At 42.7% G+C, this 23,705-nt stretch overlaps 1 pseudogene; it reads right to left on the reverse strand.

Moving 5' to 3' along the window:
* Positions 1–23,705, reverse strand: part of LOC138811457 (uncharacterized) — a 66,412-nt pseudogene that overhangs the window by 4,201 nt on the left and 38,506 nt on the right.

The raw sequence follows: 23,705 nt of genomic DNA on the forward strand, positions 1-23,705 counted from the left end.
TCAATGCCTGACTTCATTTTTAAAAATGTTTAGACCTCAGGTATGACACAGACTAAAAGGCCCTTTCAACTTGACAACTCAATGATTAAAAGATTGACCATTTGATTAATAGGACTTGAGTGATTTATGGCAATCCTTCAACAAATAACTGAAGACCCTACTAAATATCGGGCACTCTGAGGGACTCTGTATAACATCTGGATGAGGACTAAATATAGAACTCATTTGAGCAAACCTGTTCTGATTCTGAAGGTTTCCAGAGGTCAGACAACAGATGAATGCACGCCATTATGAATATCCGTGTTAACCCCATTATCATTGGACTGCAAATATAATATCCAGTGCCTCAGGCAAATAGAAATCTCTTGGAGGAGTGGTCAGTTGGAGCCTCCTATTTTCCCCCCAAAACTCATCAGTTTGGTCATCCGAACATGTGAGAATAAATGTGCTTGTTTATTGTACAATTGGATCTGAAATAGCTATTACCTGCCAGAATCCAGAAGTAGAAAACTGGGACTCCATTCCTGGTTCCTCCTCCTTGCCTCCATGACATGAATCTCTTCTTGTGTAAAACTGCCTCTCTGTGCCTGTATGGAAATTGGAGATTGCAAGGGTTTATGTATAAAACCTAAAAGGGTGAAAGGATCCAAGAGTTGTCATATAAAACACAATTGTTAGGCATTGGTGGCTAACATCTGTAATCCTAGCTATGCAGGAGGCAGAGATATTGAGGGTCATGGTTCAAAGCCAGTCTAAGCCAAAAATTAGAGAGAATCTTATCTCCAATGCACCAACACAAAGATAGAAGTAGAGGTCTGGCTTAAGTGGTAGAACACCAGCTTTGAGCAAAAGAGCTAAAGGACAGCAAGCAGACCCTGAGTTCAAGCTCCAGGATCAGCAAAAAAAACAAAGGTTGAAAATTTTCATAATAAAAAAAAACTTGGAGAAAAAAAAGAAGAAAAACCATTCCACACCTGCTCCGTAACTTAGGGGAGTTGTACCCCAAACCATGCTGACAATTGATTCTGAAGCATGAATAAAACCAAGATCTCAGAGTAGATAAGGAAGCCTGAGGTTGCTGAGACTCTAGCATTTCCTTCCTTCTGTCTTTTTTTTTTTTTTGTCAGTAGTGGGGTTTCAACTCTGAACCTAGGCGCTGTCCCTCAGCTTTTCAGCTCAAGGCAAGCACTCTACCACTTGAGCCACAGCACCACTTCTGGTTTTCTGAGTAGTTTATTGGAGATAAAAGCCTCAAGGACTTTCCTGCCTGGGCTGCTTTGAACTGAGATCCTCAGATCTCAACCACCTGAGTAGCTAGGATTACAGGCATGAGCCACCAGCGCTGGGCTTAGCATTTATTTCCAATTGGAATACCAAAGCAGAGATAGCCACATTTTCTCAGCAAGATATGAGAAATTGTTTTCTGCAGAACCCAAACATCTCACGGAGAAACGACCTCAAGAAGAAAATACCCCTCAGAATTCTCCTAAGTCATCACAACCAATCTTCTTAAAATGCAAACATACATGCACAGAAAAAGCTCTGGATGAACCCTATCAGTGGTATCCATGCTTAAATATAAGCAGATAACCAAAGAAGATTGATGTATGAGAAAAGACTTGAACAACAACAGAAAAAGACAAGACAGGAAAAATATACTTTGGAGGGGTCAGAGGTGAGAGGAGACAGGAACATACACTATTCAGGAAGATGAAAAACTGAAAGAGAAAAACAAAATTTGTCCTTAGTAGCCTGTGAGAGAGAGCAGCCAGAGACCCTGAATCCATAAAGTTAAAATATGATTCTATTAAAGGAGTCATAACAAAACTGAAAGAACTCTTGGAAAATAAGGATGTGATTGGAGAAATAAAAACCTAAGGATTAGGGGATGGTAGGGGGAAAAAAAAAACCTAAGGATCATAAGACAGAGTAGAAGATAATCTAGCAAATATAAATACATAAAAGAGTAAACAATGGATAACAAGGAAGAAAATACTAGAAAGACAGGTAATCCATCCAGAAATTCCAGCACCTGTGTAATAGGAAGTCTGATACAGAAATGGGGGAAGAATAGAAAGGCAGTAATCACAGAATACTTTCTAATTCTTTCCTACCTAAGTTTCCACAGTGAGAGGCTCAGCCCAAGCTGAGTTGTAATTACATGCTCACACACTCAGGAGGCTGAGATGTGAGGATCATTGTTCAAAGCCAACCTGGTCAGCAAAGTCCCTGTGAGCCTCTTATCTCTAAAACTCAAAAACTCAGAAGTGGTGCCGTGGCTCAAGTGGTAGAGCAGTAGCTGTGAGCATAAAAACGTTCTGGGACAGTGTCCAGGCCCTGAGCTCAAGCCCCACAACAGACAACAACAACAAAAAGATCAGTACAGGATAAAACAGACATAAGTCAAGGCTAGTGCTCAACAATCAATGACCAAAGAAATTTCCGATTTCTCCAGATGAAGAGCAAAATATACAAATGTTGTTTTTGGTGGTGATGGTATTTTTGATTTTTTCTTCTTCTGTGAGATGAGTAAAGAAAGGGCCCAGAAAGGGAGGAAGGGAGAATAAACAAATGAACTCATGTTATTCAGCAGACACTATGTGGAAAATGACTTACATAACTTGTGGGCAGGGATGGAAAGGGGAAACAGAGAAAGTAAAGGAAGGGGTGAGAGTTTCCAAAAGAAGAAATGTACTCATTACTTGACTTATGAAATGGTAGGCCCTCTGTACAACACATTAAAATTATATTAAAATATATTAACAATAAATTACATTAAAATTATATTTAGATTTTTTAATTAAAATTTAAATTATATTAATATTAAAATAATAGTTAAAAAGCTAAAAATTCCCTTATAGAAAAAAAAAACCACGTGAATACATACCAATGCTGACTCAATAGAACTTCATGAAACTTTAAAAATGAAACCAGGCCTTTTAAATGAGAAGAGAAAATAATTTCTAACCCAGAGTCCTCTTCCCAAGTCAAAGGTCAATGAAGTGCAGAGATTAAACCAGTAAAATTTCAGAAAACAATTTTCTTTACAATGTTTGTTCCTGTGTGTCTATTCTTAGAAAACTCCCCAAAGAAGCTCTTCACTATGGTCAATAGACACATGAAGAAATGCTCAATTTCTCTAGCCATAAAAGAAGAGCTAATCAAAACAACATTGAGATTCCACCTCACCCCACTTAGAATGGCTAGAATCAAGAAAGCTAATAACAACAGATGCTGGAGGGGATGTGGACAGAAGGGAAGCCTACTGCATTATTGGTGAGAGTGGAAACTTGTTCAACCACTTTTGGAAAGTAATATGGAGGTTCCTCAAAAGACTCCACATAGAGCTCCCCTATTACCCAGCAATCCCACTTTTGGGGCCCAAATGATCACAAACAAGACTACACTAAAGCTACCAGTACAATTATGTTTATCTCAGCTAAGGTATGGAACCAACTGAGATGCCCTTGGTAGATGAACGGATCAAGAAAACGTGGTATATATATACAATGAAATTCTATGCCTCCATCAGAAAGAATGATATTGCCCCATTTGTTGGGAAATGGAAAGACTTGGAAAAAATTATTAAGTGAAATAAGCCAGGCCCAAAGAAACATAGGTCCCATAGTTTCTCTTATTTGCAATAACTGGTATGTGTCTAGGACATGCAGCAATGGTCAAAAGCTCTGTACATATGACCATAAGATGATGTTAAGCAAAATGAACCCCAAGATAGACAGTGTTTTTTTTTTCTTTCTAGCTATTGTTTTTAACATATTTATAATGTAGTATGTGGGTTTTTTGGTTTCTTTGGTATGTTCCTTTCCCATGGTATAACCCCTGTTTTCACTGTATTTGATTCTAGTGTCCTGATTCTTGTATATACATTTTTCTTATTTGGGGAGGGGAAGGGAAAAAACAAGATGCTTAAATAGGGATAGAGGTTGGCTCATTGTAACAATGAGATGTACAAGACAGTATGTTGAAAACAAACTTTACAACTTCAGGCACGGAGGAGGGCAGTGGGGAGAGGAGTTAGGGAGGTGGGGAGGAAAGGAACCATAGGGGAAAAACAAAGGGGGGATAACAATGATCGATAAGAAATGTACTCATTACCCTACTCAAGCAACTGTAACCTCTGTACAATAACCCCTCTGTACAGTATCTTTACAATAATAATATATATTTAAAAAACAAAACAAGCTCTTCACCAAGATGACAAGAGCAAAAAAGCAAGGTGATGGACATGAGGTTCAGTTGGGGAAAAGAAGAGAAGGAATTCACAAAGATGACAACAGGAGAGACCCCTATAGGAGAGCAGACAGAAAACACAGAGAGAAATAGGGGCATATACAGGTTCAAACAAGTCAGAAACTCAAAAGGTCATAGCTCCAAAAATATGTTCTAGAACATTTCCAGAAAGTATTTTCTTGAATGGGTTCTAGAATAGGCACTGGAATAGTCTCCAGGATTGGGTCTGGAATATATTCTAGAATCTATTGTACAATGTTTTCTACAATCGGTTGTACACTCAATATGTCTGAAAATAGTGAAGAGAAATTAGAACACATAAGGACAGTATGGCTGATGGAGGCATACTTTAATTTTTAATTTAAATTTTTTAATTATATTTAATTTTAAATCACATATGTATATAATTTATACATAAATTTTATGTATACATTTACTTACATATTTATATAATTTTATATAATTTATGTATGCATATACATTAGCATATATTATATTATACATTATATTATACATATATTGCATTATAATTACATTAAATCATATACACATATATGTATTTATGCACAAATTATATACATATATGTATATATGTATATATATGCATATATACATATATACATATGTATATATGCACATATGCAAGTCCACAGAAAATAAAATTAGAATCATGTCTTTGTGGCTTAGCAAAGAATGACATTCACCTAAAGTAAGCTTCCAATATTCATGCAATCACCTATGTAGTACTCACAGGAAGGATTCAAATGATGAAGATGGGATTTGTGCATTAAAGGGGTATTGGGGATGATCAATAACTACTATTTCTCTTTAGTGGAGCATGTGTGCCAGAACTGATCCTTGAACTCGGGGCTTGGACCCTGACCCTGAGGTTTTGTGCTCAAGGCTAGCACTCTACGACTTGAGCCACAGCAACACTTCTAGCTTTTTGGTGTTTAAGAGGAGATAAGAATTTCAAGGACTTCTTTTCTGCCTGAGTTGGCATCGAACCATGATCCTCAGATCTCCAGCCTCCTGAGTAGCAAGGACTGATAGATGTGAGTCACCAGTGCCTAGCTGACACACCCTTTTAAAGGTACAAAATTCAAATTGTTGATTACTATATATACTCAATTATCCTTGAAAGAAGTATTTGATTCTGTAAACTTTTTTTCAAAATGAAAAACTATCCAGGCACCGGTGGCTCATATATTTAATCCTAGAGACTCAGAAGGCTGAGATCTGAGGATCTTAATCTGAAGCAAAAAGAAGCTGGAAGCGGAGCTGTATCTCAAGTGGTCAAACCAGCCTTGAGCAAAAGAAGCTCAGGGACAGCACCCAGGCCCTAAATTCAAGCTCCAGGACAGGCACAAAAATATTTAAAACCATATTTAGATGAATGGAACTGAATGCCCTAAATTTAAGCCCAAGGACAGGCACAAAATATATTTAAAAATACATTTAGATGCATGGAACTGAATATGGAGCTTATATATAAACCCCACTATCTAGAGCCAAGTGATTTTTGACCATGCCCAGAAAAGACAGGAAGGTACTGGAAAAGGGACAATCTTTTCAATACATGAGACTGGAGAAATTAGATATCTTGCCTGCAGATGAATAAAATCAGATCCCTACCTCAAGCAGTTTTAAAAGAAGAAATCAACTCAAATGGGTCCATGATTTAAATAAAGATTTGAAACTGTGTGATTAGGATGTTTATATGTAATATTTCAATCAGGTAATACTTTATTTTCCTCACACATTTTCTTTTGAGACTGGGACTCAAATTGGGTATGTGATGTTTTTGCTCATTGGCTGGTGCTCTGTCACCTGAGCCATGCCTCCAACCCCAAACACCATTGCTCTATGACAATTGCAAATTAGGCACAAGTACTAGGAAAAGCAGACTAGTACATTACTTACAGGAACTCACAAAGGATCAAGGCCATCACAGGCTAAGTCCCTATAGAATAATGAGGTGGGATTGTTTTTACAATCAAATGATTCTCACACTCTTACCTTTCCTTCTGGCCTCCTCAATTAGAGCCAAGCAGCTTTTGGTTACATTCATATAGGTGGACTTTCTCTCTAAAACCTTTTTCTTATTAGACAACTTAAAAAATAAAAATAATCCAGGTGCTGGTAGCTCACACCTGTAATCCTAGCTATTCAGGAGGCTGAGATATGAGGATTGAGGTCCAAAGCCAGCCCATGAATGAATGTTTCCATGTTTCCGAGACTCTTATCTCCAATAAATCATCAGAAAACTGGAAGGGGTACTGTGGCTCAAAGTGATAGATAGCTAACCTTGAACTGAATAGCTCAGGGACAGTGCCCAGGCCCTGAGTTCAAGCCCCACGACTCACCAAAAAAAAAAAAGCAAAAATACCTTTATGAATACACAGATGAACAATAACACTTTCACTAAACTCCCTTCCAAAAAAGGACAGAATACAAACATATATAGTAGCACAAAAGAATTTTTTAAATGAAGTTGTAAGTCATTTTTAGAGATAACAGGATATTCCTTCCACATACTAGAAAATGGGTTTTGCAAGATTGGCCAAAAGAAGGAAAATCGTAAGGAAAAAATAGTCTCATAGAATAGTAGGATGCTTCAGAAGACAATACGGAAACAGCTATAACAAATTAAATCACATTTCTGAATCAGCAGTTTCTTCACTAAGCATTTAGCCTAAAGTATGCCAAGGAAATTGTAGAGCTGTATATAAAACAACCAGAAAAGAAAAAAAAAAAACCGACAAGCATCTGTCAATATCAAACGGGGCTAGACACCTGTGGCTCATACCTGTAATTCCAGCTACTCTGGAAGCTGAGATCAGAAGATCAAAATTTGAAGCTAACCCAGTCAGGAAAGTCTGTGAGATATTATCTCCAATTAACCAACAAAAAGTAGAAGTGGAGCTATGGCTCAAGTGGTAGTGCTAGACAACAGTACTGACACACACACACACAGATCCATTGAGTTGCATCATTAAGTATTGCACATCCCTACAATATAATCCTGCACAATCTTTAAAAAGAATAAATTCAACATATCGCACTGGCACAGAAAGGCTTCTAAGATAAATGGTTTAGCTAAGAAAATCAAGGTTCTACACAGAACACCCTCATATTTTTTTACGTGTCCCCAAACGGCTTTCCAGAAAGGAAAAGCTGTCACTTTGGAGAGAGGCTAGAGCTCAGGAGGAAGAATTTTGGTTGGCTGCTATTTGGTTTTGTGCTTTTGGATGAACTCCGGGCCTCATATACATTAGACAAATGCTTTACCATCAAGCTATACTTCCAGCCTTTGCTTGGTTTCTAAGCCTTTTGAAATGTATCTTTTTTGTGGGAGGGGGGTGTCCGGTCTGGGGCCTGAACTCTGGGCCTGAGTGCTATCCCTCAGCTCTTCAGTTCGAAGCTAGCACTCTACCACTTGAGCCACAGCACCACTTCCGGCTTTTTTCTTTTTGCTTATGTGGTGCTGAGGAATCGAACCCAGGGCCTCATGCATGCAAGGCAAGCGCTCTACCACTGAGCCACATTCCCAGTCCCCTTCTAAGCCTTTTGAAAGGTTTAGTGGCCCACCATAACTAAGGATCATTTTTTTATTTTTTTATTTTTTTTGGGGGGAGGTCCAGTCAAGGGGCCTGAACTCTGGGGCCTGGGAGCTGTCCCTCAGCTCTTCAGCTCTACAACTTGAGACACAGCGCCACTTCTGACTTTTTTCTTTTTGCTTATGTGGTGCTGAGTAATCGAACCCAGGGCCTCAGGCATGCAAGGCAAGCGCTCTACCACTGAGCCACCTTCCCAGCCCTCATTTATTTATTTTTAAATCAGCAATTGTAAAGAGAGAGATCATGCATGAAAAGCAACGGATTAGTTCTGGCTCCAAGGATGAAAATGGCTTTCTGAACTTTTATTCAAAAATTAGCAACAAGCTGTGTGCCGACATTGATGCCTATAATCCTAGCTACTCATGAGGCTGAGACCTGAGAATCCTGGGCAGACAAATCTGGGAAGCTGTTATTTCCAATTAACCAGCACAAGAAAGTACAGGTATGGATAAAGTGGTAGAACAACAGCCATGAGCAACGAAGTTGAACAAGAGCAAGCAGAAGCTTCTAAGTTCAAGCTTCAGTACTGGCAAGTGTGTGCGCGTGCACGCACGCACGCACGCGCACGCGCGCACACACACACACACACACACACACACACACACACACACACACACGGTTAGCAGCAATCTCGGAACTAAACTTTCAGACTCTTGCTGACTACCCTGGAGGAATGGTAGCACTTGTTTCATCTCATCTTTTAGAAAAGTTCAGAGACTACTGGCTGCTACCAGTAGCTAGGCATCAGCAACTTGCTCAATACATGCATTAACAAATGTGAGTTGAATGAGGAAATGCCTGCCAAACGTGCCAGAAGGAGGTGACCGCCCTTCCCCGAGGGAGCTAAGGTCCTCTGTCCCCCAGAGACGTGACACCTCAACCCTGAATCCTCATCTGGGACGAAGGTGACTGTTACACTGATTCCATTGTCTGGCATGATGGATGAGGAGGATCGGAACATAAACAGACAGCTTCTGCAGTGGTGGCTTCTATTGGCTTTCTGAACACATCGTGCAACTGGCTGGCTGTCAGGTGCAGGGCCCAGCAATTTGTGATAATCCCTAAGCAGAAGCAGCCTCTACAAGGCAGGTTTGGCAATAGCCCAGGAACCAGAGACAAATTCTCACTCTCCTTGAAGCTGTAACTCCTCCTGCACAAAATCAGAAGAAGGAAGAGGCCCTGGTGTCTCTCTCTCTCATATATCACTGTTGTTGAGACAATGTCCACCTGGGCTACCCAGATAGCTTCACCAGGCTCAGCTCTGCCAAGTGATGCACAGGAATTTGCCACCCATCTCAAGATGCCATAATTCATGTTGCCAACAACCAGGCAGAGCTCTGCAGCTGATATGGCAGTCCAGGAAGAACAAGTGTGACTGATGGAGCCCATGAGGCATGAGTCTATTCCCTAGCTTTGCTGTTTGTCAGTGAGTTAATCTTGGACAAGCTGCTTAACCTGTGTCTCCATTTCTTAACTATAAAATGACAAGTGTGTGTGTGTGTGTGTGTGTGTGTGTGTGTATGTGCATGTATGTGTATGTGCATGTGCATCTGACAGTCTTAGAGCTTGAACTCAGGACCTAGGCACTGCTCCTGAGCTTTTTTGCAGCTCAAGGTTGGTGCTGTACATAAAGCTCTTTATTTTTGGTGGTTAATTGAAGATAAGAGGCTCTCAGATTTGTCTGCCCAAGCTGGCTTCAAACCATGATCCTCGGATCTCAGCTAGAATTGTAAGTATAAGCCACTGACCCACAGTTTGGCAATTTTTATAAAAGACAACTGCTTTGATCATAGGCTTATTGTGAGAACGGAAGGAGATAGGCCATTTGTTGAGGCCACTGTGTAACAGGCAGTTCAGGAAGTAAAATGGGATCCCATTTATGATCAAAGAGATTGCATCTGGTGATCATATCACACATGGATTCTTGAAAAGGTAAGGGATTGAAAAGAAGATGGCTAAAACATTCTTCACCAAATGGAGGTGGCCAGGAATGAACAAAAGGAACCACAGAAACAGGAGAAAAGGAAGAAGAGGTAACCATAGTCGGGCACCAGTGGCACATGTCTGTAATCCTAGCTACATGGGAAGCTGAGATCTGAGGAGAGGTCTGAGATCTGAGATCTTATCATTCAAGCTCAGCCTAGGCAGGAAAATGTATGAAACTCTTTTTGTCAATTAAGCACCAAACACATACACACACACACACACACACACACACACACACACACACACACAAACACACAACAGAGGTAGAGCTGTGGATCAAGTTATAGACAGCACTCTGAGACAACACTCTCGCCCTGAGTTCAAGCCCCAAAACCAGCACCAAGAAGAAAAAAGAGAGAGAGAGAAACAGAACCATGCCCAGAGATGATGTGTGGTTTATGGGTCAGCAGGAAAACTATTGAATAGAGGACTGAAGAAGATGCTTGTCTGAGAGTCTCTGAGTACCAGCAGAGCAATCCAACACTGCACTTCTGAAAAAGTCACTTGACAATACCTTGCTTAGCACAGGGGACAGAAGACGCTAACAGAGCTAAAAACAAGAAACCAACATCCCTGCTCTTTCTCCCTCCTTTCTTTTCCAACCCTGTACTTCTTAGCTAAACCACCAGCTGCCCACAGAGGCTGATTCTCTAGAGAGATGTGTGCATTCTATGGCTGTATCTAAAAAATTGTCCCCGGGTGTATTCATTTCTCCTGTCTCTGCATGGTGAGTGGGGAGCCAGACAGTTCTTTGCTTCCCAAAATAACTTGCGCTGCTACACTAGATTTGGCCACCAGGGGCGCTGTTCGCTGAGAGCCCTGCCCACAGAAATTCCACAGGCCAGTCAAGTCCCCTCCCTGGGCCTTTGGCTTCCCTACGCCAAAAACTCAGCATGAAGGAATGATTGTCAGTCCACATTCTCTACAACCACATGCTTTCACCATTATTCACCATATTCCACCCACCTCATCTATTAGGATCCCGTCCACCTTTCTACCATTTCTCTCACATTTCTTTATTTATTTTTTGGCCTGTTCGTGGGGCCTGAACTCTGGGCCTGGGCGCTGTCCCTCAGCGCTTCAGCTCAAGGCTAGCACTCTAGCACTTGAGCCACAGTGCCACTTCCGGCTTTTTCTTTTTGCTTATGTGGTGGTGAGGAATCGAACCCAGGGCCTCAGGCATGCAAGGCAAGCACTCTACCACTGAGTCACCTTCCCAGCCCCTCACATTTCTATGACCTTTTTAATTACAAAGAAATCAATAGAAGAAAAATAAAGCCAAAACAAAGCATTACGAAACTCTGAATCCTTTTCATCTCTTTTCCACTTGGAGGAGAAACTGGTGGTGTTCAGGAGAAAGGAATTGAGGTTCTCATGAAACTACAAGAAGGAAAAAGGGCTGACAAGAGAAAGAAAACCATTCTCAAACATGAATGCAGGGCTTGAAATGCAGGGCTTAGTGGTAAAGTGCTTGCCTAGCATTCATGAAGCCCTGAGTTTGATTCCTCAGGACCATATACACAGAAAAAGCTGGATATGGGGCTGTGGCTCAAGTGGTAGAGTGTTAGCCTTTAGCAAAAGGATCTCAGGGACAGTGCCCAGGTCCTGAGTTCAACCCCCAGGTCTGACAAAAAAAAAAAATCCAGCCAGGTGTCAGTGACACACACCTTGTAATCCTAGCTACTCAGGAGGCTGAGATCTGAGAATCGCTGTGCAAAGTTTGATTCCTTTTGCCCAGAGACACTGACACCCATTTATCTCAAAGAAAAGCAACAAATACCTTTCAGTAATGCGGTAGGTCTCTAAGTTTGAAGCCTCCCCGCCCCTACCTCTGAGGGACATGAAGGAGACACAAAGCTACTGTGCAGATGGCATTATCTCTGAAGAATATCTGGCTATTGTTGGAAGGAGAGGCACAGGGGGTCAGGGATGGAGATGCTCTACAAAGCGTGTTCTGTTGGAGATCAAAGAAGGATCGCTTCAGAGCAACTTCACATGTGGAGAATCCAAAACGGAAACTTATGTCAAGAAGGAGGAAATCCAGACTTTCCCTTTGTGGCCATCAAAGAGATGTCAGGGTCTCTGCTGTGTGCTTTCCCATTTTATCACATACTGCCTGGGTCCTATAATAGCCCACACTATGTAATCCTCACCACTAAATGCCCATGAGAATTCACCTCATGTGAAGATAAACTCTACTTTGTACTGTGTGGGCTATGGCCCTAAGCAGGATATAAATCCATCCAAGACATGCTTATAATCTGGATCAGAATCAAAAACAAAAACAAAAAAACCAAACAAAAAAACATGGCATGAATCTGGATGCTGGTGGCTCGTGCCTATAATCCTAGCTCTTTAGAAGGCTGAGATCTAAGTACCTCGGTTTGAAGCCAGCCTAGGCAGGAAAGTCTGTGAGAGCCTGATCTCCAATCAACCAGCAAAAAATTGGGAACAGGTGCTGGGAAGGTGGCTTAGTGGTAGAGTGTTTGCCTAGCATGGCTAAAGCCCTGGGTTCAATTCCTCAGTGCCACATACACAGAGAAACCAGAAGTAGCACTGTAGCTCAAGTGGTAGAACGCTAGCCTTGAGCAAAAAAAGCTTAGGAACAGTGCCCAGGCCCTGAGATCAAGCCCCACGACTGGCAAAAAAAGGTTGGAAATGGAGCTGTGGTCGATATGGTAAAGTAAGTCTTAAGCAATAAAAGCCAAATGAGAGCTCCAGGCCCTGAGTCCAAGCCCTAGTACTAGCACAATTATAAATGTGCGTGCACGCGCGCGTGCACACACACACACACACACACACACACTCACACACAAAGTTTAGAGGGAGGAAGAAATGAATTAGAAAAGGTTCAGAGACGGTTGAGATGATATGATTTCCTGCTGCTCTTGTCACCCCAGTGAGTCAGGCAAAAGTTCTATTTCCTTTCCAGCTATGCTGCCTCACTCCTCTAGAGGTAGAGATAGGAGAACCATAGTTGAAGGCTAGCCAAGACAAAATTTAGTGAGACCCTACCTAAAAAGGAGGAGGAAGAGGAGGAGGATGACGAGGAGGAGGAGGAGGACAAGGAGGAGGAGGAGGACGACGAGGAAGAGGAGGAAGAGGAGGGGAGGAGGAAGAGGAGAAGAAAAAGAGGATCAGGAGGAGGAGAGGAGGAGGAGAAGGAGGAGGAGGAGGAGGAGAAGGAGAAGGAGGAGTAGGAGTGGGAGGAGGAGGAGGAAGGAAGGAAGGAAGGAAAAGACACTGGTGGCCCACATCTGCACTCCTAGCTATTCAGGAGGCTGAGATCTGAAGATCAAATTCTCAGCCAGCCAAGACAGAAAATCCTCTGGGTCTTATATCCAACCACCCAGCAAAAGGCAAGAAGTAGAGGTGTGGCCCAAGGGGTAGAACACCAGCCTTGAGCCTCAAAGCCCTGAATTCAAACTTTAATACAAATACTTTAAAAAAAATCCAGACATGATAATGCATGACTATAATCCCAGCTACTCTGGAGGCAAAGGTAGAATGACTGTGGTCCAAGGTCAGTAGGAGTAAAAACATGAGACCCCTATCTGAGGGAAACAAAGAAAGAAAGAAAGAAACTCTAAAAGTAAACAGGACTGAGGGTATAGCAAACATAGTAGAGTACTTGCATGGTAAATGTGAGACTTTAAATTCAATCCTAAGGGCCACAAAATAATCAAGTTCTGTTTCTGGTTTCTTAGGTATCTTTGGAATGGTACGTGGAAAAGAGATTTCCCGAATAGAAAAGAGAACCCTCTGGACACTGGTGGCTCATGCCTGTAATCCTAGCTACTCAGAAGGCTGAGATCTGAGGATCACAGTTCAAAGCCAGCCAATGCAGGAATATCTGTGAGACTCATCTCCAATTAACCACCAGAAAACCAGAAGTGTGCTGTATCTCAAGTGGTAGGGCACTGAAGAGCTCAAGATCAGTACCCAGGCCCAGAGCTCAAGTCCCATGACTGACAAAAAAAAAGATAGAAAAAGAAAGAAAAGGGAACCCTAAGATTTTCCATGACCCACTGTGACCCCTGAGGAACTCAGATTAACAATACAAGGTTGAAATCATCCACAAAACCTCACACAAGTTAGCTGACAGTATCTTGCCAGTTGCCAGGACTGGGAAAATTTGACGGCTTTTGACAAACAGAGAATTAGGACCTTCGTAGATGACTTCATGTCTCTATGTGGGTTGGAGCCCCTTATTCACAAACTGGTCACCTGGATGAAGGGTTGCCTAACAACTTCTCAATTATCCTTTGGTTGTTTTTCTTCATTTTGCTACTATTATGCAAGACTGGCACGGTGGATCTGGATTGGCAAAGGGGTTTTGTGACATGGAAGTCTGCTCCTCATGATCGTATTTAAGATATTCTTTCTGGTCATAGATTTACCAAAAAATGGCACTTTTTATTCCCACACCTATTTACTTCTCTGGAGCAGAAATCTTTACTCTACATATGGAAAAAAGAAAAAAAAAACGAAAGTGTTAGAAAGAAGGCAGGTCTGTGGGTTCTTGAAACAGTTTTTGATTCAACTTCTTGTGGTTCTAATGATTTTTCCACCAATTATTATTTGTTGTTGTTGTTGATGATGTGGGGCTTGAACTCTGGTCCTGGGCGCTGTCCCTCAGCTCTTCAGCTCAAGCCGAGCACTCTACCAGTTGAGCCATTGTGCCACTTCCAGTTTTGGTTTATTGGAGATAAGAGTCTCATGCACTTTCCTGCCCAGGCTGGCTTTGAAGCAGGATCCTCAGATCTCAAGCCTCCTGAGTCGCTAGGATTAAAGATGTGAGTCACCAGCACCCAGCCAGACTGTTTATTTTTTTAGCCTGATTATACCCTCACTCCTAATTCCAGCTTAATTTTTTGAATATATTTTCTAGCTTCCCTATCACCTTACCCTCCCTATATTATCCCAACTATGGATTATTTTTTTATTGTAATAGATGGCAGAAAATGACAACCATTTAGTAGAAATCATATCTTGAATTTGTGGGTAAGGGGTTTGAAGGGTAAGTTCATGCACACGTTTGCCAGTCCTGGAGCTTGAACTCAGGACCTGAGCACTGTCCCTTGATCAAGGCTAACACTCTACCACTTGAGTCATAGCTTCATTTCTGGATTTTTGGTGGTTCATTGGAGATAAAAGTTTCATGGGCTTTCCTGCCTGGGTTAGCTTTGAACCACAATCCTCATATCTCAACCTCCTGAGCAGCTAGGTTGACAGGCATGAGCCACCAGTACTTGGCTCATATCTTGAATTTTCAATGTGAATCTTTTCTCAGGCTGATGAATGGGATTTTCTCCTGCAAAGCTGACCAGAGATGGTACCTACAGTTCAGATCAGCCCAGCAATTCTGAGAGTTAATAAATAACCACTCTAGCACATTGTTGCTAGGCAAAGATATCCAGTAGCCAGGGTGAATTAAACACATTTTCCAACACACAATATTTTTTGCTTATAATCATCTTTTCACATACATCTCCATCACACATTAGGGAGCACCTGAGAAAACTCAAACAAGGCTGGGGAAAAGAAAAAAGAAAAAAAAAACAATTACAATTCGGGCACTGATGGCTCACAACAGTCATCCTAGCTACTCAGGAGACTAAGATTTCAGGATCATGGTTCAAAGCCAGCCTAGTCTGGAGTGTCCCTATGACTTTTACCTCCAATGAACCACCAAAACGCCAGAAATGGAACTGTGGCACAAGTGGTAGAATACTAGCCTTGAGCAGAAAAATTCAGAAACAGTGCCCAGGTCCTGAGTTCAAGCCTCAGGACCAGAACATGCACCCATGCATGCACACAGACGTGTACACACACACACACACACACACACACACACACACACACACACACACACACACACACATACACACACAATGGCTCACCATTTCCTTCCCAAGATACCTGGCTCCAGAAAGCACCACAGCATCACTGTTTGCAGTGCCCATGAGACAATCGGCATCCAATAAAAGACAAGTGATGTGTTTTGATCAAATGTTTGCTCTAGTATGTAAAGCATGGTTACCTTGACAATGAAGGCCACCCGTAAGCACTGTCCTGTATGAAAAGTTTGCCATGTATGTCAATTCACTTCATCCTATCAGTAATTAGCTTGAAAGGAATGCTATGATACCCTTATTTAAGAGCAGAATGTTGAGAATGAAGGAATACAGTAGCTCACTCATAAACAGTCCTTAAGATGGCGGCAAGCCTGTAGCCTGGGTAACCTAGTTCTGAAATCAAGTTCCAAAAAGAATGACCTCATCATAATGACTTCACATTTCTAGTTGACCAAGAACTCAGGGAGGGGCAACGATATGTGCCGGGGCAGGCAGCCAATGTGATGATCTTGGTGATGGTCTGGACGTAATTGGTTGTGAAATAACCAAAAAACAACTTGGAACACATAGGAGTGAATTCAGCAGGAGCATCTGCTCCATGTCTAAGCAGGAAACAAAATGCCACATGGAAATCCCAGTACTAGTAGCACATGCCTGTCATCCTAGCTATTCAGGCAGCTGAAGTTTGAAGATCAAGATTTGAAGCCAGCCTGGGCAGAAATGTCTGTGAAACTCTGATATCCAATTGACCAAAAAGCAGGAAGTAGAGCTGTGGCTCAAGGGGTAGAACACAAGTCTTGAGTGGACTCAAAACAAGCAAAGAGACCCAAGTCTAAGTACTTACATACACACACACACACACACACACACACACACACACACACACACACACACACACACACACATACACACACATAAATTCAGTTCACTTGTGTGAACCAACTGGATGAAAGAAGTGATGGGTAGGAGGTTAAAGAATAAACAAGGGCCACTGAGCCACATGGAGATTGGCAGCAAAAGAGAGCTGTGGATTCCCCAAGGCCAAAGGAGATGAAAGCTCAGAAGAAGTGTTATAAGAGTCCACAGAGAGTCAGATTTGTGCACAAGGGACCGTCCATTAGGGACCACACAGATGGAAGCCATGATGATCACCAATGTCACACTGAATCAAGAAAGCAATAGAGAATGGCCTAGGCCTCCTTCCTGCCTCCCACTGACCCACCCCATCAAAACACATCCAAGTGTAATAGTTCACTGGCTCCTTTCCATGTGAGACCAACCAGCAAAACTCATCCAGGTGAAGTGTCCTAGAAGGACCAATCTCCCAGGAGACAAATATTTGGCGAGAGCTGAAAACTCAATCACATAGAACAGCTTTGGCCGAGGAATGGTAACCAGTGGGAATAGAAACTTCAACGTACAACGTGAATGGTTGACACCCGCAGAGAAAGGAGGGTTCCCCTCTGCTCCACTGAGCAGCATCAAGCAGAGTTCTCATCATTTCAATGAAGGTCAAGCACATCTCTACCAAATCTGTAGAAGAGTGTGCTGTAGCATATTGCTTTATTTTGTTGTTGTCTTCTCTGGAGGCTGGCACTGGGACATCAACTCAGGGTCTGGGAGTTGTCCCTGAATCTTTTTTGCTTTTTTTTGTTTTGTTTTGCTCAGGGCTACCACTTTCCCACTTGGGCCACAACTCCATTTCTAGCTTTCTGGGGAGATTAATTGGAGATAAAAATCTCATGATGGGGCTGGGAAGGTGGCTCAGTGGTAGAGGGCTTGTCTTGTATGCCTGAGGCCCTGGGTTCAATTCCTCAGCACCACATAAGCAAAAGGAGCCGGAAGTGGCACTGTGACTCAAGTGGTAGAGTGCTAGCCTTGAGCTGAAGAGCTGAGGGACAGAGCCCAGGCCCAGAGTTCAGGCAGCACAACCGCTCCCTCCCCCCCAAAAAAATCTCATGATAGACTTTCCTCCTAGGCTAGCTTTGAACCATGATCCTCAGATCTCAGTTTCTTAAATACTAGGATGACAGGTGTGAGCCACCAGTGCCCAGCTACAGGTGGAGGTTTTTGCAGGGTTAATTAAAGTTAACGGTGTCATGGACCTTCTTTTGCAGGTTGGCTTTGAACTTTGATCCTCAGATCACAGTCTTCTGATTAGCCAGGATTACAGGTGTGAGCCACCAGCACCAGGCTATGCTGAGTTTCTCAGCCCACTGCTGAGCTTTTATAAGAAAATCTTCCCTATATCTATGGGTCCAGATGATCTTTATAACATCTCCTAGTTTTGTAACTGTGCAATGTTTGCACAGGCCCAGCTGGTCTAATCTTACCAGAGATTGCTGAGCCAAATGTTGCCCAGCTCACCAGCCTCAGGTCTCTGCCAGTGTCACGGAGCTGAGCTCTTTTCTCACCTCTCCCTGACTTTGGAAGCAATGTTTTACTTCCTGGCTACATTCAGCCTGACAGCTAGTATCTCATCACAATGCCAAACTTTGACCTCTCTGGAGGACACTGTCTCCTCCCAAACCCACAGATGGTATATTCAGAGGGCTGAGGATTCTTTCCTATGACATGTGAAATGAGAAATCTATCCCAGATGGAAACTTCCTGCTTTGAAAACTCGCCTTATTGGTGTTATTTAATTGGATGAGCAGTTGGCCCTATCTCTGCTGTTGGATGATTCTAGTGGTTCCAGGGCAGGGGGTTGTGTTTTGTCAGTCAATCTGCATCAGAGGTTGGCCCGGTAAATTCCTTAGCTTCTTTGAACCTCTGTTTCCTCTTCTACCAAGTGGGAGATGTTAATGCGTACAACTCAAAAGAATCCATTGAGAGATGGTGTTGAAATCATCCTAAATTCTACTAAATAATGGCTGTTATGATCAATAAAGTTAATGATACACATTCTTTCTGGGAGAGGGGGTGAAATGTCAGACAGACAGAAAAATATCAATCTGCCTTTATTTCCCCTTTTGGCTGGAAGAACGGAGCAAGCCTTGCTGTAGGTAGAACCCTCAGGAGAATCTGGATCATGCTAACCAGATGATCTGCTAAGGGATGCAGGCAGCAAACTCCACTGAGCCATCTGGGTGAGTGGAGATGAAGTTCCAGGAAATGTAGCACCCCCTTTCCCCTGCGCCCCCCCCCCAAATCACCTTTTTGGCCTTTCAAATGTTGCGAAGTTGGAGGCATAGAAATGGAGGGACAAAGGGTGAACCAATGCTGTAACGGTACTCAAAGGACACTTTTAAATGAACTATCCAACTTACTGGTGGAGATGGGAGGGTAGGGAACACTGCAGAAGAGCAAGGGAAGGGGAGACCACTGGCCAAGAACAACTGTCCTCATGACTTGACTTATGGAACTGTAACCCCTCTGTGCATCATCTTTATAATAACAAGGATTTTTTTTTTCTTTTTTTGTCAGTCATGGGACTTGAACTGTGGGCCTGGGCGCTGTCCCTCAACTCTTCAGCTCAAGTCTAGCGCTCTACCACTTGAGCTACAGCACCACTTCTGGTTTTCTGGTGGTTTATTGGAGATAGGAGTCTCACAGATTTTCCTGCCCGGGCTTTCTTTGAACCGAGATCCTCAGATCTCAGCCCCCTGAGTAGCTAGGATTACAGGCCTGAGCCACCAGCCCCCGGCTACAATGACATTTTTTAATGGTAGCAATTTTCAACTCCAGCTATCTGTTCCTCCAGATGCAGAATGAAACCATCTATTCTTTAAATGATGACAACTAATTTGTGTGTGGTAGTGGGCACTCAAACTTGAACTCAGGGTTTCATGCTCTGATTTAGCTTTGTCTTTAAAAAAATCAAGATTGGTGCTCTACCAACTTGAGCCACACCTCTTCTTCTGGATTTTTTGCTGATTAATTGGAGATAAGAGCCTCTCCAATTGGTCTGCTCAGGCTGGCTTTGAACCTTGATCCTCAGATCTCAGCCTCTTGAGTAGCTGGGATGACATGTGTGAGCCAGAGGCACCAGAGCTGACAAACTAATTTGAAAGTCTAAAATCTTCTGTGGGTCAAGCAAAACCATCTGTGGCTAACAATCTGGGGGATCTATAGCACAATATAATATCATCATAATATTGTCTCTTTTAAACACACACACACACACACACACACACACACACACACACACACACACACACACACACACACACACACACACACACACACACACACACACACAAGAGAAGGCAGAGAGACCCATCTACCCAAACTTCCACAACCAGTTGGTATTTCTTTGGATGAAATAATCATGGAATTTTCTCCTTGATCTCTTTGCTACTCTACATTTGTCAATGGTCAAGGCTCCTAGTCTAGTTGTCTATGTTCTGCATTTGTGTATATTCTGTCCTGCTGAACTCTTCAAGAATCATTTCCAATGCAGTCATCTGCCCAATGTTTACTGGCAGTAATCATAGTTCAAAGTGATGCATGCAGCTCAATTCTAACATGTTGAGGGAGCGACAGGCATGGGGTGACCAAACAACTCCAGCCCCCAGGCAGGACAGAGACCCAGTCTGAGCAACAACCTTTTGCTGATGACCTCCTTCTAAACAGCAACAGCATATGATCATGCTTCTCTGCTTATGAAAATAGTACTGTTTGGGACTAAAATACACTTTCAGGTAGGTAAAAGAATACACTGTATTGAGCACTGTTAGAGGCAGGGCCTAGACCAGAGACTTCCCATGAGTTATCTTTGCAATCACCCAGTGAGGTAAACATTATTTTTGTTCCCATTAGGTAGACCAGAAAACTGAAGAACAGGAGTAGAGAAGGAAGGAATAAGTCTGCCTGATGCAGAAACCAATGTGGTTCCCCATCCCACGTGTCTGCCATCTTTGGAGCAGTGAAAGAGACGTGTGGTCACACGATCACATGATCTTCTGGTCATGCAATCATGTGGTTTCCTTTCTGAAGATGTGGAGGAGAGATCAACAGAAAGCATCAGCTGACCTGTGCCATCTTTGTCTGTGAAACAAGATTAGGCAGGTGACCTATTCCAGGATTCAGGCAGCATGGATCCTGGAGCAAAATTCCATGGAAGGAATTTGGGGACTATATTTCTCAGTACTTGCCTAAGTCCTTGGTATTTCTTCATTTGACTCTCCTGGGAGTCTGGCCTCAAAGGGCATACCCAAATCCTCCCTATGGCAAGAAAGAAGGGCCAGCATTGGACTTGTGCTTATGATATTACAGGATTATGAAAGAATGAATGCATTAGGGAATGAATGAAATGATATAAACACTTGGTAAATTGGTTCCAACTCTCCAGTGACATTTGATATACATAAGCAAAGATTTCAAAGAGAATCTTTTCCATTTTAAACTTAAAATAAAATCAGCAGAGCCAGGTGCCTGTAGCTCACCCCTGTCATCCTAACCACTCCGGAGGCTGAGATCTGAGGATCGCAGTTCAAAGACAGCTTGGGTAGGGAAGCCTGTGAGACCCTTCTTTTTAATTAACTACCAAAAGAAACCACAAGGGCAGGGAAGGTAGCTCAGTGGTAGAGTGCTTGCCTTGCATGCCTGAGGCCCTGGGTTCAATTCCTAAGCACAACATAAGCAAAAAGAAAAAAGCTGGAAAGTGGCGCTTTGGCTCAAGTGGTAGAGCGCTAGCCTTGAGCTGAAGAGCTGAGGACATCACCCGGGCCCAGAGTTCAGACTCCACGACCGGACCCTCCAAAAAAAAATTAAACAAAAGAAACTACCAGAAGTGGAGATGTGACTCAAGTGGTAGAGTGCAGGCTTGAACAAGAAATAATTCAGGGACAATGTCCAGGACTGGTAAAAAAAGAAAAAGCAAGAAAACAAACAAAAAAACAACCAATAATAAGCAAAAAGCCCACAAGGGTGAAAACAAAGATGGGGTGAATAAATCTTTCCAATACTAACAAAGCAAATGTTCCCAGAGAAGGATAAATGAGTAGATAAACCTATTGGGAGCTTCTATTCTGGATACTTGGGTCTCTGCAGAGAACAGAAATTTTAGAAAAAGAAAAAGCAAAGAAAGATGGAAAAGGAAGTAGGAGGCGGGCTTCACTCTGAAGCTTCACCTCTTCCTCTTCCTCTCTGTCACTCTAATGCCTTCCTCCAAGTCCATTCATCCCCAGGACCTAGGTTTACTCAGATAAGGGATTTGCAGAGAAAGAACTCTTCCTATCTCTCCCCTGAAGAAGAAAAGTTCTTCCCACTTTCCTTTCTGCCAGTGTCCTATATGTGATCTGCTTGACAAACAAAAATACACTGAATTTTTAAAAAGGGCAGTGGCAGCCCAAACAGCTATCTGTTCAACCCCAGAGAATTTTTCTCCGCCAGGGCTGGTTTTCTAAATCCCTCTTATCAATGATTGGCTCAGCAATTGGCCAGGTGGCCGAGTTCTGGCCAATGAGGGAATGCATGTCAAGGGTGTAAGGGAGGAGGGGAGAAGTTTCCCGTCTCTGTGAAGCAGCGGCAGGCAATGTCTCCTAGAGAAAGGCCACCCATCTTATTCCCAAAGATGGACTTAATATGTTGAATAGATATGCCAAAATAAACCATGTTGCATCCCCACCCAGCTACTCTCTGCGTCTTACCTTGACACATCCCTCCTTCTGTACCTGCACATGGTATATACCTGATGTGGTATATGTTCTTTATTTAAATTCATTTGTGCCAGGGGGTTCTGTTCATGGTAGCCAGAAGCCTCCAAAGTGATGAAACAACTCCTTTCCCCTCCTGACCACATGGATTCACTCACTGGCCCTAAAAGTGTGGGCAGCAGGGCTATCACCAAAGACTGTGAACAACAGAAGTGGGACCAATAAAGAAAAGGAGGAAAGAGATAAAGCAGCATTTGGGGGAGGGGTGCGGCTATTCTCTGAGCCTCCCTCTCAAGTTGAGAAAAAGATGAGTCTTTCCAATTCTGTATTCCAAGACAAGTTCCAAGTAAGCCTCTAGCAGGGGACGAATCTTCAGCACAATGGACAGAGCTCTCTGAAGGAATGACTGAAGAGCTTCCAGCAGCTCTGCTGTACCCACTGAATAGCCTGGAGTCTGTGAATCACTGTCTCCACATGATTTCTTCTCTTACTCAGAGATGCAAAGGTTGAGGCAAGACTGGTCATGATTTTGCTTGAAATGTGCCCCCAAAGTGTCTGGTAGATACATATTGTTTTTTCTACCTTAGGCCTGAGTAAATGAGCTGTGATTCGAGACCAGAGGTAGTAGCCGCATCAGACTGTTGGTGTGTGCTAGTGATAATCCTTGCATTGTTAAAGCAGTTTTCAAAAGAAGAGGAAGGAAGAAGAGTGGGTACAGACATCCTAGGATCCACAAAGTCTACGATGTTTCTTGTCTGTGCTTTTTGGTGGATTAACTTTGTTGGTCCTGAGTAATAGCCTAAAGTTCATCTGTCATAAGCAGCCATCAAAGATAAATAAAGCCAGGAGCCAGTGCCTCACACCTGTAATCCTAGCTACTCAGGAAGCTGAGATCTGAGGGTCGCAGAGCCAGCATAGGCAGGAAAGTCCATGAGATTCTTTTATTCCATAAACCACCAGAAAAACAGAAGTGGTGCTGTGGCTCAAGTGGTAGAGCACTTGCCTTGAGCTGAAATGCTGAGAGACAGTGTTCAGGCCCAGAGTTCAAGCCCCACAACCGGCCAATCAAAGAGATAAATAAAAGAGTCCTGTGTGCTGAAATGAAAGCAGAAATGTTAAGCAAAAATGGAGGAGGTCTGCACATAGCATGAGTGGCCTAATTACTGTTGTGTTAAAATACTGGGGAGAAAGAATTTAGTAGATTCATCCAAATAAAATGTTGAAGTAAGCACTCAGGAATCTTAACAATGATCATCTCTGAGGTAAATGAGATGCCATGACATAGAGATGCAGAGAAAGCCTTGTCTTTTGTGCCAGTACTAGGATTTGAACTCAGGACCTTGCACTTGCTCTTGGCTTTTTTGTTTCCTTTGCTCAAAGTTTGCACTCTA

This window comes from Dipodomys merriami, unplaced genomic scaffold, assembly GCF_024711535.1.
Source record: "Dipodomys merriami isolate MVZ:Mamm:240054 unplaced genomic scaffold, mDipMer1.0.p SCAF_53, whole genome shotgun sequence".
In the NCBI taxonomy this organism is placed as follows: domain Eukaryota; kingdom Metazoa; phylum Chordata; class Mammalia; order Rodentia; family Heteromyidae; genus Dipodomys; species Dipodomys merriami.